At 38.5% G+C, this 18,920-nt stretch overlaps 1 protein-coding gene across 1 annotated transcript in view; it reads left to right on the top strand.

The window, feature by feature from the left end:
• The window catches only part of FRMD3 (FERM domain containing 3), a 152,403-nt gene that overhangs the window by 44,195 nt on the left and 89,288 nt on the right, over positions 1–18,920 (top strand). The window lies entirely within an intron of this gene.

Raw genomic sequence — 18,920 nt, 5'->3', positions numbered from 1 at the left:
TTTGAGAGTAAAGAATGTAGGCAGGCATGTCAATGCAAAGGCAAACACAAGAATGGGTGACTCTTGCTCATGTTATATATACCTTGAATTTTATAGAGACCAAGACAAGGGAGCCTAAGCACTGAAATCTTTATTCCACTTTCGGAGTTGAGTGCAAGCTTCAGCTCCATAAATTAGCACGAAGAGGTCCTTTTGTGATGTGCATATAACAACTTGCATTGTAGGCTGTGACACTGACCTGAAACTGCAAAATGCTGCACAGTGTGTTTGCTTCTTTTTTCTTTTTTTCTCCATCTTAGATGTGAACTTGTTCAGCCTCCATAAAACATGAAGTTAGGGGGGTCTTTGACCCTTTGCAGATTTAAGCTCTGAACTTTTAAAAATAAAACTAGTCAGATTTGCAGAGTTGGTTCTGTGATGTATAATAAATAACTTAAAAACATTGCCTTTTCCAGGAAGGATCCCCTAAAAACAGCCTTTGAACTAAATTAAAAAATGCAATTCAAAAACATATTGAACTGAATTTACTCAGTTAGAATAGCCTAACAAGCCTTCTAAAAATTCTTCTTATGCATGTGTTCTTGAAAGCAAGGAAGAATTCGTCATGGTAGCCTGAAAGTCTGGGTTGCTGGCTTAGAATCACTGAAGTTTATTTTATGTTTATTATAAGTTGGTTATGGTACCACTCTTACTGTTAAGTGCTTTAGGTGTGGGACATCCTAAAGTAAATTAATATTGAATGTTTGAAGGTTATCCTTGCTTTCCCCTGTCTCGGATGGTAAAGCTGGTGTAGAGCTAGCCTCAGCAACGTCTGTCAAGACCAAGTTATGTCCACTGATGTATGCATCCTTAGGTGCCCTTGTAATCCTTCCCTCCTCTGATATCAGATGGCTCTGCTTTGATGTACCCTGTACAACAGCATCCTGGCAGTAGAGTCATCTCCCTGCACTGGGCTGATACCCAAATGACTGGCTGGGGGATTAAAGTGTTGTCCATATTTCCTTTGTGTGATCTTCAGGATATGTTGGACCATGACTAATGGGCAGAATAAGACCTTGAATTTGCTTTGATCTTCTCTGAGAAGCCAGTATATATGTAGGGAAGTTTGCAGTTTGCCTTTTTATTTCCTTTTTAGTGCTTTGGGATGGTGTGGGGAGAAGATCTTAGACTTTTTCTTAGCTTAGGACCCATGCAGCAAGGAGCTGGTGTACTTCCATAGTTATGTTTCTGAGAGGAGACGTGCTCTAACATTCAGTGCTGCTGCTCTTGACATTTTTTTTTTTTAATCAGAGTAATACAAATATGCAACTTAGATGTTTTCCATCAGTGCACTAGACAACCTTGCAATGTTGTTATCAGTAGATAGACTTCCTCGCACATCCCTAATACATCTCCTGTCTGGAAGAGTTAGGTTATATATTGTTCCTCAAGTGGCCAGGAGACAATCATTCCCATATTACAGTGAAAAGTTAATAAGAATTTGTTCACTGATTCTTTGCACAGGGACTGATTCATTTTTCAGGATAGTCCGGAGCAAGACCGTCTTCTTAATGGAAATGCTGGTGTCAGCACACCAGAAGATGAAATGGATTGATGATTAAATTATCAAGCGTCATAATGTCCCTAAGCACCCAGTATTTTTGTTGCTGTATTTTAGGGTGTTCAGTGCTAGTGGAACATAACAGAGAAGGACATGGAAGTTTGTTGTTCCTTGCTATACTGAAACAGTATAGGCAGTGGAATACAGCCTTTTTTTTTTTTTTTTTTTTTTTTTTTTTTTTTTGTGCACATGAAGATTGATAGGAAAGAAAGTGGGAAAGCAAAAAACTGTCAAAATGTAATTCATTAAATCAATGCAATTTGTTTCTAAAATTTTATATTACTGAGCACTAAAATTTACGAAAAGGAAAAACTACCTGATGTTTATCGTAGATTATAAGAGTAGAGACAATTTATGCACTTGGTGTAGCATTTAGACAGGAGATATTTTTCTGCATTGTCTTGGTTCTGCAGTTGAAAAGCAATGCTGATATTCTTAGCAAATCAGTTTTTCAGGTGTTTATATTTTATTGTTTGAACCCATTAAACCATCTCAATAAAATTTGGCACTCTCATTCCCAATTTAGATATAATGCTGAAATGTATTTTTCATTTTTTTTTTTAATTTCAAATTTTAAATCTCTGATGCAAACACCTTTTAAATGTTTGCTTTTTTCACAGTCTAGACATGAAAGTATTGCATTAGGAAAGAAGAATCTTTGTTCTTGACATGGATTAATATCTCTGTGTGCAGAAAAAAAAACCCTGAACGGAGTCTAATTTATGTAGTCCTGACAGGATTCTGTTGAAGGCTGATTGTTCACTGATACTGTTTTGGTTGAACTATTACATTTACTGCAAGTCATGCAACATATTTGCTATTCTTTTCCAGTACTTCCAATAGCAAGTAAATGGAAATCAACCCAAGAATTGCAAGGCTGGCTTATATATAAAAACAAATTGTATTTACACAGTGCAGTTTGCTTCCTTATTTACTTTCTGGTGTGTTGAGGAGGATGGGTTTTCCTTAGCTTGGGGCTCATGTTTTGCTTGTTACTTGTTTACAGTTTAACCAGAGATTCTTGTCTAATTGTATGGCAGCTGAAGCCTTCAGGAGTGGATCGAGTATCACAACAATTTTAATGCAATAATGGGAGCTGTCAACATCAGTCTGCTAGCATCAACCTTTACAGTAGGTGATGTGCAACAGGAGGCAGATGTTGCTGTGGAGAAGGGTAGGATGGTTGATACCTCATGCAGTTGAGAGGTTGTGGTTTGCTCCTGTTGCAACCCTTGTTTTGGAGTGTCAGTGATTTGTCTATTGGTGATTAGAGAAAGAAACTGAAAACAGTATGTGAGTTGTTAAACTAATGTGTCTTGATGTGTACTATGTAGTTATCTGATAATTTCACAAGCAGCAGAAGCTCTGTGTTGTAGCCTTCTGTTAATTTTGAAGCTTTCCAACAGAGACCATAGGTCGGAGTAGCAGGTGAGGGTGGGTGAAGGAAACTGGGAAATGTTCTAATTTAAAAGAGCAGAAGTCTAAAACGGCCACATGGAGCACAGTGGGTGGAATTTCTACACACTGTAGTCAGAATCTGTTTTCTAAGTTTGTTCCCTTAGCCGAGATTTAATTTTTTTTTTTTTTTTTTTTTTTTGAGGGGGGCAGGGGAGAACTTGGCAAATACGAAATTCAGCTCGTGTTCTATGCATGACTCTTAGGATTTCACTTATTTCTGCTAGCAGAGAGGGGAGACACATGTTTTCCCCCTTGATGGGGTAGCATTAGAAAGGTTCTGTGGCACAGTGAGAAGGGGACTACAGACATTGCACAGCCAGGGCTGACATCTGCTTCCCTGTGATTTTGGTGTGGGGGCACACACCATAATTTCCTCCCAGGCTGCCTGCCTGCCTTCTGTTTCACTAATCTGTCATTAACTTTTTGGAAATGGGAGCTTGAGTGCAATGGCAAGTGTTGCTCCTTGAGGTCCATGGCATATGTGCAGTCGACAGAATCCAGTGCAGAGGAGCTTTTGGGGTATGGGAAATTCCTCAAAACGTACATGGAGAAAAACTGCACTGAGCAAGGAGCTGAAAACTAACTGGATTCAGCAGAGCTATTCTCTTGTCAAATAACAGCTTTGCCCTGCATTTATAAGAAACTTCAAGTCTGTAGCTCTCACCTAAAATTAAGTATACAACAAATTAACTGCTTTCAGCATAAATTAGGCAGCCGAACTAATTATCATGTGGGATTCTCCTTGGATGCTTGTTGTTCTGTTCATAATTTTTTGAGAAAGGATATCTAAACTTTATAGCTGTTTAAAATATTAGAAACTGTTGGGATGGTGAAGTTTTGCATCATTTTAAAGGATGATGCTGAAAAACAAGGTAGATGTTGCTTGGTTGGTCTGGAAAAAGTTTCACCCATTATGGTGCTTCAAGTTGGCTGCTCATTTTAGGGACCCAGTAAGATAAGGATGAGACTCTATTCAAAACCTCTTAGCAAAAGTTGTGCTTAAAACTTTGGAACGGGTTCAGGTTCATGAGAAACTGGACATTATTAAATATGACAGCATATATTTTTTAAAATAACTGTTTTTGAATGCTGTCAAGTAGATCCTGGTCTGTCATTAAACACCATTTGATGAAAGGAGATTGTTCTAGGTAGCTCTTTTATTTTAGTATTTTTATTTAAATAAAAATATTTGTAGGCAATTATGGTACTCCTTGATGCTGTGCAGTTTAATCGAAGCATGATTTTTCCAAGTTTTTTTTTTTTTTTTTGACTTATAATACAGTAGAATAAACCAGCAACAGAATTTCCATCTCTCTTTTTTTTTTTTTTTTTTTTTTTTTTTTTAAAGCTGTAAATTACAATTGACTGCCTCAGCTGAAGACATACTGTAGAAAAATGTAATTATTGAGCCTGACAAAAGATAAAGCTGGCTAGTATAGGACATAAAATGAATATAAAATGAATAAAATTGTGTTTACAAAATTTTACAGACAGCCCAACGATCTAATTGCCTTCTCTAATTTTAGAATCCTTTAATCTTTTTCACTGACATCTTTCTTATGTATTTATATAAAAAGGTGTGTCTGTGCATGCCTGCATAGGCACAGATGCATAAAAAGTATGGTGTATATCTGTGTGAGAGGTGTCAAAGATGCATAATAAGCCAGGCAAAGAAGTGCATTTTATCACCTGAATACCAGATGACGTTCAGCATTTATGATCTGTGAGGTATTGCTATTCTAGGATCTTAAAGTTAGTATTTCAAGACTATCATCTGTTGCAGTCCAAGACAACCACAGATGAGTCTGTGTGGCAGTGACTCAGTGGGGTCACTGTATAAACAGGTAGTCAGTCATATGTAGAAATAAATATCGGCAGATAATTACTGGAACATCTTTCAGCCACACAGTGAAGCTGTGCACTTCCCTTCATTTATTTCTGATGGCTGTGCACTGCTAACCTCTTATGCCTGCTTTCATGCCATGCCTGTAGCTCATTGCAGATGCTTGGAGCTTGGTAGATGAAGTTCATTCAGTTTTAGTTTTCCACTTCCTATTGAGAGAAAGTTGAGTGAAGACAAAGCTGCAGAGCACCCTGGCCACTGGGAGTCCTGATGTGCTCTTCTCACCCACGTGGGAAGGGGCTGGACATGGTTTGCTGTGTGCCAAAGAGGACAACGGGCAGGACTGGAAAGGTTAGCGAAGATCGGGTGCGGGAGACAGGGCAGCCTGAGAGAAGCATCTGGGCAATGCTGACAGCCATAGTTTAATTTTTTGGTACTCCTATGTAGAGCCTGGGGTTGGACTTGATCCTTGTGGCTCCCTTCCAGTCTGGGATGCTCTGTGAGAGGGGGCGTTGGTGCTCTTCTCAGGCTTGATCTCATGGTGAAAGGGGACCCTGTGCCTTGTCCAGCATATTTGGTGTGGTCTGGGAGTCCAGTGTCTGGAATACTGTTGTGCTTAACTGTAGTGCTTTCCCAGCTGATTTGGGAATCCAGTCCTTTCTCTTGGGCTGAACATGTGCCTGTGGATGGGTTTGGGTTATTGACAGAAATGTCCGTGGTGCTGGGGTCTTCCCCTGCCTCTCTGTCCGCCTGCTGCTCATGCGTGTACGTAGGGCCCACGATCAAGTGTTGTTGCTGTATCCCAGAGGAAGCGTGCAAGGTTACTGAAAGGCTCGCTTGTTCTCTTGCCCATTTCTGTGCTGGGCTGTTTCTTGTTTTATTTCCTGAAAGTCCTTTTTTGTTTGCTGTGTCAGGCAGAAAGAGAAATCCAAAATGTTGCCTTGTGCTGTAAGACAAAACTAGTTTTCTGTCTTTGGTGTCATCTGCTCATTTATGTATCTTCTTTGATTTTGAAAGAGAAAATCATTATAAAATAATTGCATGCTGAGGTTTTACAGTCAGTTTTGGTGCAGCAGGTATGAAGCTGTCAGAGCTCCGCTTGTTATAATCTGCGTATCAGCACTGTGCTGGCTTTTTTTTAAGAGATTTTTTTTTTTTTTCCATAAGCCCATATCAGCCATAGATGATCTGGGTGAAGATAAGGGAGAATGTAGCCTTAATTTCCTCCCAAATTACAGGATGTTCAGTGCAGATGTTTTAAAACTTTTAGGGGAGAAAAAGAAGCCTTTTGTAACATTGTACCTGGGGATGATATTCAAAACTGTTCACTCCTTCACCAAGTTACTCAGTTTTCTTCCTGACTTTTACTGTGGCTCTGCTTTAACTCTGAATGTGACAGGAATGTAAAGAGAGGCCTTTCTAGTGCAACAGGTGTCCTAGGAACAGCTGTACAATACATTTACAGATGCTACTGTTTTTTGTTAGAATTTTTGACTGGCCTTCTCCCTATGCCCCCTTTTTTTTTTTTTTTTTTTTTTTTTTTCCCAGAAGTCTGCTTTGGTGCTTCAGTACCTCTAAACAAGTTCCCATTTAGGAGCTTTGACTTACCTGAAGAGACTTGCTTGGGAGAATTATGCACTGCTTTATTGCCTACAGAACATAGTTTTCACTATGTGTCTTTCTTATCCAACAATTAAATGAATACAGGTGTTCCTGTTCAGTAACTTCCTCTGGTCTTTTCTTATTTTAATGAGTTATCTTCTACATGTGTTCAGTTGTAATAGGGAAGAGGGACAATTAAGGGAAAATGGTTAGTGTTTATAAAGATCCTTTACATATATACCATAACTGAATGTCTTTAAAATGCTTTTGTTAAATGTTGTCTGCTGTGGAGTATGTCAAACAACTCTGTGTTAGTTTTGTTTAGAAGTATATTCTGAGGTTTGGTGTACAGCTAAAATGTTGTAAGACAGCAAAATGTATTGTGAATTGCTATCCACGGTGTTTTTGTGAGATCATGGCTTGAATTGGGAAAAGCGTAGCTGTGCTATGAGATGTCATTTGGTATGTAATTCAGGACTTTGCTTTCCTTTTTCTAGGTGTAAGAAATGTTTGCAGTATCATAGGATTTATTTCAGATGAATCAAGAGTAACTACTACTGAGAACCAATCAAGTGTCAAGAGTTCCCGATTCAGTCAAAAAATATGCATTTTAATAGCGTATATGTAGTAGGTATCAAAGACGTAGAAAATAGAGCAATTACTGAAACAGCAAAAAGAAAGGTCAGTTTGTGTTTCGTCTTTCTATTACTCTGCTGAGTTAGTGGAAACAGGGAGTCTGGGAAAAGGACAAAAATGAACATGAATCTGACTGAGTAAGGGAGAAGAGTGAAATCCAGTAAGAGGAACAATTCATTTGCTATAGGACCTGTAAAATGTATTGCTTTATTATCTTCTTTCTGCAGCTGCAGTTAATGGAACAAGCCTGTAGAATCCTTTGCTTGGATTTCTGCCACCTATTATTTAAGATGTTTGTCTTGTGTCTTTCGTAGTGATATTTAAAATAAATTAAGAAGTAAGTTCTGTTTTAAATCTGGTTTATATCTAATCATTCTTCAAAGAATCACAAAATATTTACCATAACTGTAATATCATGGGTGATGATTAGAAACGGAAGGGGGATTTGTTCTGACTGTGCTACCAAATAGAGGTATTATTTTAGGTAGTGCTAATGAGGCAGTTCGTGTGGCTTTCAAGGACTGAATGACCTCCATAAAAAGAGAAAGAAAGAAAAAAATCAATCCAACTCCCCCTACTACAAAAAAACTGCGAGCTGAGAACATTTTTTTTTGGCACAGAGAGAGAAGCTTATATGGCACAGAGAATGAGTTCCTCCTCTGATGCCAACAGCTGACTTTTATTAAACATATTGGGGTGCATTGGTATAGGCACTCTATCCAAGGAATGCTTCTGGAATACTTCTATTCTCCATAGTTTTTAATCTAACATAAATCTGCTTTTCTGAAAACTGGATGTCTAATCTTGCAAATTTCATGTTTGTTTTGCTTCTCAACAGGACTTTAACATCTGGCATTTACAAGGATGCAGGGGACAGGAGGGGGAAGTATTGATGAAAAAGTTCATTTTGTATTATTATTTCTGATAGGAAAATAAGTTCATATATGTGTGTGTCTATGAAGCACTAGTTAAGCAGTTTGGAGATACATATATATATATATATATATGTATAACTTTTTTTTTTTTTTTTTGGTGGTAAAAAATTTCTTTCAGTTCACTCCGTGCCTAAAGAGTATAACCGGATAAAACACTTTAGCAAGTGGGAAATGACTCAGTGTGCTCCTAAAGTTATGAAATTTCTGCAGTCAAAACACATGGGAAAAGTGAGAGAGCATAGTGTAATACTGATAAAGACCAAATAGTTTTCTCATAAAAGGAGTTATTTGCCATGGACAGGTGAGCCAGATGAGTATTTGAAAGGCGAAGTGTGTTGATGAATACTAAATTACTAAGAGGTGGGAGGGATTTTTGTGTGTCCCCACCCTCTTCCAATCTATAATAATCTTTTTGGATATCCTCTGAAGGTATTGTGATGGGTATCCTCTGAAGCATTATGATATGATTATATGGTATGACTATCAGACAATTCAAGTGCATGGCATGGTGAGGCTTCCTCAGCTACCCAAAAGGTTTCACCTAGGCCTTTATCACATTAGATTAGTGTATGAACTGTACTTTCAGCTGGTTCACTGGGAGCTGTTGAGTTCATCACTGTGGTTGAGGGTCTTGCCTGTCAGGAGACGTTATCTCTGATTTGCAGCACTTGGAGAGATTCAGCGTGCTTCTCAGTTGATATTCCCAGACCACTACCTACACAGCTGGGCTTGTGATTCTGGAGTAATCCACATAATGGTGGGTTGGACTCCCATAATATCTAGTCATATATTCTGCTTTTTGTGTAAGCTTTTAGCCTCACACATCACTCTGATAGCTTTTCAAATGGGCATTAATCCAGCACTTTTCCTGTCTCTGCCTCCAGGGATTATCTTCCATGATATTCCATTTCTTTCTCCTTCCTTTCCACCCTGTGCATGCACAAGCAGTGTTGCAATTCCCCGAGCAGAGGAGAGGGATGTGGGGAGTAGCCCCAGCTCTGGGGAGATGCATGGAGGTGCCATTACCAGGGGCTTCAGCTGCCCTGTGGCAACAGCAGCTGCATAGCTCTGTTTATCTGTTTATCCAGCTTGCCCTTCTCTGTTGCAGTCCTGCTTTTCCGTTTAGTGTGGAAACAGCAGTGTGGCTGCTCCTGCGTGACCCTCACCATGGCTTGGGTTCAGCGTGTTCAGCTGAGCTCTGGAAAGCAACAGGGTGCTCTTGTCCCTCATCAGTCTGAATATTTTTCACGCACTGAAAAGATTCAGAAATGCCTGGAGTCCAGAGAAGTGTTTCTGACCATCAACCCATACCTGATGACATCATGAATCTTTTGTCTAAAACCTGATTTGGCTTTTAGGTTGCTCTGTAGATAAGGGCTGAGACCTCCGTCTTGGGATCTGTCATTTGGTTTGCTGGATGAGGTGCGACGGTGCCTGCTAGCTGCATCTTCCAAGTTAGTTTTGATTTTCAGGATACAAGAAAGAAGGCAGCGTTAGCTTTGTCAAAAAATACTGGGAATTGTGTAAAATGATCGGAAGTTTTACTGACAGAAGCACTCAGTTCCTTTTAAGAAATCAATAGTGCCTCAGTTGGCATCACGAATCCTGCACTAATGGAAGCTGTTACCAGAAGTGAACAGCTAATGCTGCAAGCCTTCTGTGAGGCCATCGCTTCAGGGACATAAAACCTAAATGGCCAAGTATTGCCCATGTGCAGAAGGACAGAAAACAATGATGAGTGCTCTAAATGAGTACCGCATTTGTGGTTTCTTTAGTGCCTGCCTGCCAGACTGGTGGCAACTTTAGAGAATTGCAGTACGCGAACTATAAATATTTCTTTTTATCATTTATAATATAGTAGTGGGTCAGAGTAATTTACTTGCAGAATAGCAGTAAGGTCGAGAGCTGATTGTGTGAAAGCATATTCTCTCTTGTTATCTGTTTTCACTCCTGCCATCCAGATTTTACTGCATAGTAGAATACAATTTCCATTTTACATATGATTTTGTACTTATGATAGTTTCCCTTGCATGGACTGGCATAGTGGAATTTTTCTACGGTGTTGTTGTTTCTTTTTCTCTTTCATCCTTTATTATTTGACCAGTATCATCCTGCAATAACCTCTAATTCAACAGAGAGCAAAAATACACTGTTGTGTGGATGAAAAATACATAACCTCATATAATGTCCTTCATTTCCCAACTGAGATAGCATGCAAGAGGAGCCGTCTTCAACAAATTCGTTTGTGACCTCAGTACAGGAGATACCTGTGGGTAAATTTTCAGTGCTGCGTACATTTAGCTATGCAGTTTCATTTAAGATTAATAGAGCCGCCACAGCTGCTCTCACACATATAGCCTTGTCATTGCTCTCCACTTTTTCCTTCTCAGCATAGACACTTTTCTCCTTTTTTCCTTGCTTTCTCCCTTATCCTTGAATGGTGTTTGTCTATTTGTTGCCTAAATGAAAAAGTGGGAAGATAGACAGATTTAATTTAGGTCTATTAATTAATTTATAGCACTTGGGGCTAAACTGATAATTAATTAAGAGCTCAGAAATCTGACTTTAAAGACTGCTATCTTTGTAAAAATGATGTTCTTCAAAACTCATTTCAGCTTAGCAAATGAGTTTGAAAATGGAGAAGTACCCTTTATGAGTGAAAAATTGTCATGTCACCTCTGTTAATTTCTGGCATATCTGCTAACATAAATCCACTGGGCATTTTGCGGGGGGTGGGAAGCTGTAGTGTAGGTGTGAGATTTGTTGTTTTGTGTATGTTCTTCCTCCTTCCCCCCCCTCCAAATAGCTCCTGAAATTTTTCTCTTGAAATACTGCACTTTGGAGTAATCTCACTATGGTTTCTTTTAAGTTCATATCTTCTGTTATCACTGGGGAGAAATACAACTTTACTACAGAAATCTGGGAAATGCAAAGCCTGCAGTTCAAATGCTTTTGCAGCTTAATTTTTTTCACTTTTTTTTTTTCTCTTAACAACAAAAAAATAAATAAAAGTTTCTTTAGAATAACAAATTCTAGTTCGTAGGCTTGTTTGAGACTTATTTCCTGGGTGAACAGCATATATCATGGAACCAGAGGTAGAAGAGAGCAGCTGAAGTCAGAGCCTTAGGCTAAGTGCTTCCTCTGTGCTTATGCAATTTGTAAATAATGCTCAGCTTCTCATATGGGATGGGTGTTCTTTTACAGTGTAACTGTGGTAATGGTGGTTTGTCTCTGACTTGAGGTGTTCTTGTGGACAAAGGTTATCGCTGGTGACTGCTGAATTCTCTATGAAATATAACTCTGATGCTTTCACTTGTTTATTTACATCCCTCCCTTTTCTCCCAAAAAGCCTTTCCTGCTTCAAAGTGGGGTAAAATAAGATGAAAATTCAACTCTAAAGCTCTGCTTCCTGTAGTTTTGAGTGAGTTGGTGCTGTTGCATCAGTGTGCATTTCTACAGCATGTGCTCCTGCGAAGGCCTCTGCTGAAGCCATGCTGTGAAAGCATGGCAACTAAGGGAAGCATGTATTCTGGTTATGGGTTGTAGTGGGGGGCTTTTTAGGAGTGAGATGCACTTATCTACTCACTTCCTGAAGATGCAAGTATAGTCTTCCTGTAGTATGTCTTGATACCGTAAGGTACATTTCTGTTTTGTGCACTAAACATAGTAATGTTTAGTTGTCACTCTCCTTCTTAGAGGAGGATTTTCCAATACATCCCTCAGATCCTCACAAGTCCTGAGCATGTCTTGTCATGCAGCTTCGTGTCGCTGACATTTGTAATGGGGTGGTATTAGGGCTGGATTTCCAACAATGTAATAGAGTGCCCCTTTTTCTCTTCAGTTAAAGAAAAATAATGGAAGCTTCGCTATGCGGGCATGTTTTTTGATTATTTCTCCTGGATTAGATGAGTGATGCAGTTCATTGGAAAGACCTGGGACGTACGGAAGTAAAACCTTCTTACAAAACCTAATTCCATAAAGTTTTGTAGTTAAATGAGTAAACTTATGCATAAGAAAATATATTTACAGACACAGACTTAAAAAAAAAAATTCATCTTCAACTACATTCTAGTGTTAGGAAATGTTTATACAAATTATGGTTGGGTAATTGAATAAACAGAATGAAATATATCATTTGCAAGAGGTAAGTCATACAAGGTAGTGTATGGAAGAGTACTCTTGTAATTAAATAAATGCCAACTGCTTTATTGCAGTGTTCTTTTTTTTAAAATCTTTTTATTAGTACTAGCATTCCCCCCCCCCCCCCCCCCCCCCCATTTCAGTTTTGTAGAAATACAATTATTTCCTCATTGTAAAGAAAAGAAAATTCTGTTATGTATCCTTTGCTTCTAAAATGAAATCTGCCAGTTCCAAGTCAGGTTTTGATAAGAAATGTTCATTTCTCCTCCCCAACTTTAATTAAAAAATAAATACAGCTGGCCTTTATTACAGTTGACAAAACTTTCCAGTTAAATGTGTATAATAGATTTCCATTGTATTTGCAAGTACTTTAAAATATTGGAGGATACCAATTATTAGAAGGCAGGAAATCCTTTTGAAAGGTTATAGCATTTTACTTCAGGAATGAATCGGGAGTGGTTTTAATCTTTATATTTCAAAGGGATTATGTGATGTTCAGTTCTTGCTAAATGTCTGCAGTGGTGTGTTCCTATCGCTGTCCCAAAAGGTGGAGCAGTAAGGGCAAAGGTTACCAGTGCTTCTTCCATCTCATGAGTAGCTGCAGTTATGGGTAGTCCCAGTGACTCCGTAAATCAAAGGAGCTGTGAGAAGTTTGCTCAGGTGCTGGGGGCTGTCAGTGTTAGGGTTGGCCATTGCCATCTTGGAGCTGAGCCTGTTTCTCCTTGCTGCCTTCAGTTGTTGCAGGGTTGGGATTCTTCTCTTGATGCTTCTGTTTGGGCAGGACTTAAAAATTCAGTTTGAGTGTGCTGCAGAATTCAGGCACACCAAGGTACCTGCCTTCTCTGTGCCCTTGTCACTCCCTATTCAGCTCCCAAGGGTTGATTTTAAACCAGACCTGGTACACTGGTTAGGTAACACGTGGCCCCGTCCACCAGTGCTGCCGGGTGAGCTTATCACTGTGCCACTGGAGACAAATGCAAGCGTGGTGACAGCTGCCCCAAAACTGAAATTAATGGGGAATTGCACCCAGGTGTCATTTTACAGCTGCATTTCATTTCTGTGTAGGAGAGTAGCACCTAGTACCGAGTCACAGAATAATTACGAGTGAAACGGCAGGTGTGTGCCTGTTGGGAGTCGAGGTGTTTCTCTTGCAAAAAGCAGAGCAGGATTTTGCTGTGTCCAAACAGGAGTCAGAAATGAGAGAGGTGGCAGGTGAGGAAGCAGCTTAGTTGTGTAAATCTCTGCTGCTTTTTGTCAAGTGTGATGTTGTACTAGTTCAGTTTTCAGTGGGCTCAACTAGTTGCTTTCTGAGTTATGTTTTTACCTTCTAGGAACTTCTTTTTTCACTCAGTTTTTCTGAGCTGGTTAGGTTTCATTCAGTGGTGGTGTTATGGTTGTTCTTGAATTTAAGTATTTAGGATTTTTAGGTCCATAGAACTTAGAGAACTTTGAAATATGTCACACTAAAGAAAGCGAGCATCAGAAAATCAAACATTATTCCTGTCTTGCCTGAGAGCCTGAATTTTCTAATATTTAAATCATAGAAATATTGGTTTGATTGTGGCTTTATTTTATTCTTAGGTTAGATTTACATTAGTCTTGCAAACACTTTGTTGTATGATCAGCTTTACGCAGAGTTAGTTGCTATTCACACAAGGAAAGACACTTGTAGGATGAGGATTGAACCCCCGTGCACAAATAAATGCTATGCTTAGAACTATGTGCTGCTGCTTAGTGATGTCAGTGGCTTCCTGACTGATATAAGCGCAGCTGGCAGGGTTTCACTGGTTAGGTAGCAGAGCAGAAGTGTTGTTTAATCTGCTCATGACGCTTCTTTGTGACAACATGCAGATAAATAGACCCAGAACTTCACAGTGAAACAAATGCAAACAGAGAATTCATTCCACTGAATGTAAGATTTCAAACTTCTATAAATGGTTTTCCTCTTACTTTCAGAATCGTGAAACAAGAACAAATGTTTTGTGGTTTCATTTTACATCATCAGAGAAGGCTTGAATTGGCAGAACAAGGTACACTCTCCCCTGATTTTTTTAATGTGCACAAAGAAACTAGGAATTAAAACAAGGAAACAAACAACAAAACAACAACAACAAAACTCGAAAACAAGCCCAAGTTTGGAATATTACTCTTGTGTTAGATTAAAAGTGCCCAAGAGCCACTGAGACCTTTGGACTATTTTCTGCATAACATAGGAGTTACCAAGGAACTGGGTTTCTCAGTCATGTATTTGCAGAGTTGCAGAAATGAAAACAGTAAAAATAGTATCTGGCAGTGAATATGAAACATCTCTGCAGTGTCTTCCTCAGTTCCTAGAGCTGAGGAGTAAAAAGCAGGCAGGATTGTCTTGTGAGTCCATTCATCGATGGAGGACTGTATTTGACTGTGTTTTGTTGGAGTGGAGAATGTCCCTTGTTTAAATTTCTGCCAGAGCTGTTAGTTTAATTTAACACGTACTTGTTCCCATAGAAAATAAAACTTTGATCTGGCTTAAAAAACAGATTTTAGCAGTTATCTGCAAGTATCTGCAATCCCTGTTCAGGGATTCTGTCATTTATATTGTATGATATTCCTTGCATATGTATAGGGGTTTGTTGTGGCATTTTAGTGGTATTAAGGTCAGATACTCAAATGCAGCCTTAGGAAGAACATATGTCTTGTTTGTGCCTACTTATCTGAACAAAAAAGATAGTTATTCTTCAAATTATTTATAGGAATCTCCTAAACCTTATTTTCCTGTGCATGTGTGGAAAGGATACATTATAGGACCTGAAGGCTTTTTGAAAAAACACTTTTCCTAGAGTATGGGTCAGAGAAGTTTGAAAGAAAGTATATCTCAGTTGAGATGACTAGATATTGTATTTCAGTTAACAGACCTAGAGAAAAGTGGTTTAATTAACTTCTTATTCTGTTATGGAAAACAATGCACTGATTGCAATCCATAATATTTTGGCTCTCTTGCTTCTATGTTTTGGTGATGGTTGTTTCTGCCTGGGTTGTTTTTCTCTACTTGAGAATATTTGATATTTTCTGGGTGAGATATGGTATAATTATCAGCCTCAAAGCTTTTAGAAGTCTGACTTGATTTTTATTCTCAGATTCCTGTGGTCTGCTGACATTTTTCAGTGGTATTTCAAATAATGGCTTTTTTATGATGTCATTTTTGTCTCGTTCTGACAAAGTTCTGAGATGTAGCATAAAAATATTTTTGGAAGCAAACTGCTTTATTGGTATAGCACTTAAAAAAACAAAAAAACAAAAAAAAAACCAGGATCATATAATTGGAAAGCCATATAGCAACTGTGTGAAGTTCCAGGCGATATTTTATATTCATTATTCTGTGACCCAAATCCATTCTTGTGCTCTGTTGTGGATGACTGATAGTTCCTGATTTAATTTATCCATATTCTTTCACAAATTAGGATAAGCTTTGGATTTAATGTATTCTTTTGTACTATACTATGTAATAAGTATATCAAAGAGTACAGGAGACAGCAAAGATTATCAGATGCTAAAGCTCAGGAGAATTTGGAGCATTGTTAGAGAAATCTAGAAAATGTTTATGGATGCTGTTTGCAGTAAACAAAAAGAACAACCATTGCCCACCCCTCTTGACACACAGTTTTGAATTCAAACTTGAGGTGCTCTGTGCCACATTGAGTATTTGTATTTTGTGTGTGAAATATGATCAGAATTTTTTCAAATACCAGATATTTTGAAAACAAAATAGTGGAGTAGTTAAAACAGTATTTCTAATGAGAGCACATTATGTATGTACCTACTTAACCACTTTGGTCAATTTAGAATCTTTTCTTATACCTCGTAATGAAAGGTGGATCCGGAAGCCTGACTGAGTAGTGCTATTAACTGAAGTGTATATTAACACAGGGTGGACATATTAACTAGTCCCTTTTATTTATCTGTGGAAGGTTTAAGAATTCCTAGAGCATGAATTTAGCTTGGAGGCTTTTGTTTGCTCTTTTTTGTTCGGTTGATTTCTATCATCTACCTTTCAAGCAAGAAAATTAGGGCAGCAATTCATTTAAGAAAGGGAGCTTTGTTATTGGACTGAAGAACACAGTATGTGTCCTCTCCTTTTATCAGATTCCTCAAGAACTCAAATGTTGTTTTATGATTATTTATGTGGATGAAGCCAAGGACTTGTTAAATGAATGGATTGGAATGTGAACCTATAGGGCTGAGCAGATTTATTGACTGTTCTTCCAGTAATGCCCTTTACTACTGTCAGATGAAAATCTGATTAGTCCATTTTCCTCATTTACAGTGTTCTAAAAATTGAATTTATTTTATATGCTGTTGTCAATAAAATCTATTTTCATGTTCAACTGTACCTGAGTCACCTAAGAGCTTTTATTCTCCAGTATAATTTAGTTCATTGTATGTTTATCTTAAAAGCATGTGGAACTGAAGTTTCATATCTGTGTTCACGTTTTTTCTTACTGCCTATGTATTGAAATGTCACTGTGCAATTCTTGCCTTAATATTTTGATGCTCTTGCTTGTAGCACAGTCATATAAGTTTGCAGAGACTTCTAAGATTTTAAGCTAGAAAATACTTCATTAAGATACAGACCTGAAGGAGTTTTTTTATTTCTCTCAGTCACAGGGAGAGCAGCAATCTTCTTTAAGTACTTTCCAGCCTTTGATAAAGGCTTTGCCTTTTAAGGAGAGTTTTCTCTACGCTGTCACTAGCATGCCCTTACCTGTTACTGCATACAGTATGAAAAGCCAGTGTTTCTGTTAATCATTTTTAACACCAAAGAAGTAATTTTTTTTAAGTGACCGGAAGCTGGAGAGAAACAATTAGAAAAGGAAATGAGTTGTTGCTATGTTGCAAAGGAGGAAGGTAGTCACGCAGGGTGCAAAGCAAGAGGTTGAATGAGCATGTACAGAAACAGACAAACTGGGTTAACATCTCTTGCCACTGGCTGTTTAAAAATAGGAAAACAAAGTGCAGAAATACCATGGTGCAGACAAGGCAGTGATATCCTCTGGGCAAGGTGTAGCGTGTAGAAGAGTAAAGGAGGCACAGTGAAAGGTAAATACGTAGGAGGTAGAAGGGAGCAGAAGAATGGAGTGGTGCAAGAGGGGAGAAAAGCAGAGGCCCCACACTGAGGAAAAGACATCTGGTGAGAAATGAGTGGTTTCCTTGTGGCTGGAGGTGACCTCAGGAGGACAGAAAGTCCATGGGGCGAGGAGAGGGACAGTGCAGCAGCCACTGGTGCATGGGAAAGGCTGTGTGGCACTCTGGTGGTGGCTTAACTGAGGGTGCTTTCTATTTAGTTTATTTATTCACTGATGGAAGTGGAGGGACAAGCAACTATGTCCATGACAGAGAGTATCTTATTAATTGCAAAAGTAACAAAACAGTTATCAAAATAGTGCAGTGATGTTCTTGTCTGTGTAACATTCCAGTCTTGAAGCACATCTTGTGTAGTCTTGAAGCACATCTTGGTTTTTTTTTTCTTTTTTGTGGGAAGTAGTAAGTCTTACTGGATGGTGGTGGTCACAAGGCCATTTAGATCATTTATAGATCGTTTTAGATCATTATGCTCTTTAGATCATGACCTTGGACAGGTAACAGCACTGTTCTTGCCTCAGCTGCTCCTGTGTAAAGTGCAGATGAAAATGATGTCCAGTTTTGTAAGGGACTACTTTGTTTTTTGTCCAGCCATGCTGTTCACATTTTAAATTCCACATAACTTCTTAATTGTTGAATAAGCCATAGCATCCAGTTTTCAAGGAATCATTTGGAGGAACAATTAAACATTTTTGAATCTATGGTGATTACATATCCCATACAGTTTTGATTTTGTAGACATTAAAGAGTTAAGTACAAAGACTCCAGTAGAAAGAGGGACAGAAATGCAGAGGCTCTGTGACAGAGGGAAGCACTTCTGCCTGCTAAGAATGGACTATGAACAGCTTTGCCCCCCTGTTGATACTCACAGGCGTCGTTTTTTTGGTAACAATATGGAAAAAAATACACCACAAATTGCTTGAGTAAGAAGAAATGTGAAGATTTATGTCAGTTCTCTGTACCAGGCAGTAGATTAAGGAGACATGCAATATAGTATTAACATTGAAGAAAAGCAGAAACAAAAAATGAGGTCATTAACTAAACATCATGTGTATGGCAAGTATCCTCATGGTTGCTGTTATTCAGTGACAATGCAAAGATGAAAACATCCAGTCATTCATCTGTGCATTTCTTCCTTGTACTGTAGTGCTAGCTGGGAATTAAGTATCAGGTCTTCCTTGCTGTGGACATTGTGTGTGGATCCAGTAAGATACTTGCTCCCAAAAGTGCTTGAGGACTCAAAAAGCCACACACAATTTTGAAATTCTGTATGTAAATAACTGTTATGCCATTAGAGCATCAAGTGGACATATGGCTACATATTAAAATGTTATAAATGTGCTGCTATTAGAGTACCATGAGTTTTCCCGAGGCAGAAGTGGCGATGGCATTTTCTTAAGGAATCAATTTGTTAATGTGCAGAGAGTATATTGATCACTAATCTGTTGCGTCTTTTAGAGGAGATGAATTCTCAGACCCTTGTCCTCATGTGAATAACACTAAATGCCATGTGATGTTTTCCTTGACACTTTGATTATATGTAATTAAAGTTTATTATAGCCAGCAAGTTTAGAATATTCAGAATAAT

Source organism: Cygnus olor, chromosome Z (genome assembly GCF_009769625.2).
Source record: "Cygnus olor isolate bCygOlo1 chromosome Z, bCygOlo1.pri.v2, whole genome shotgun sequence".
Lineage (NCBI taxonomy): Eukaryota > Metazoa > Chordata > Aves > Anseriformes > Anatidae > Cygnus > Cygnus olor.
Note: the sequence above shows the minus strand (reverse complement) of the source record. Positions and strands in the feature narration are given on the sequence as shown.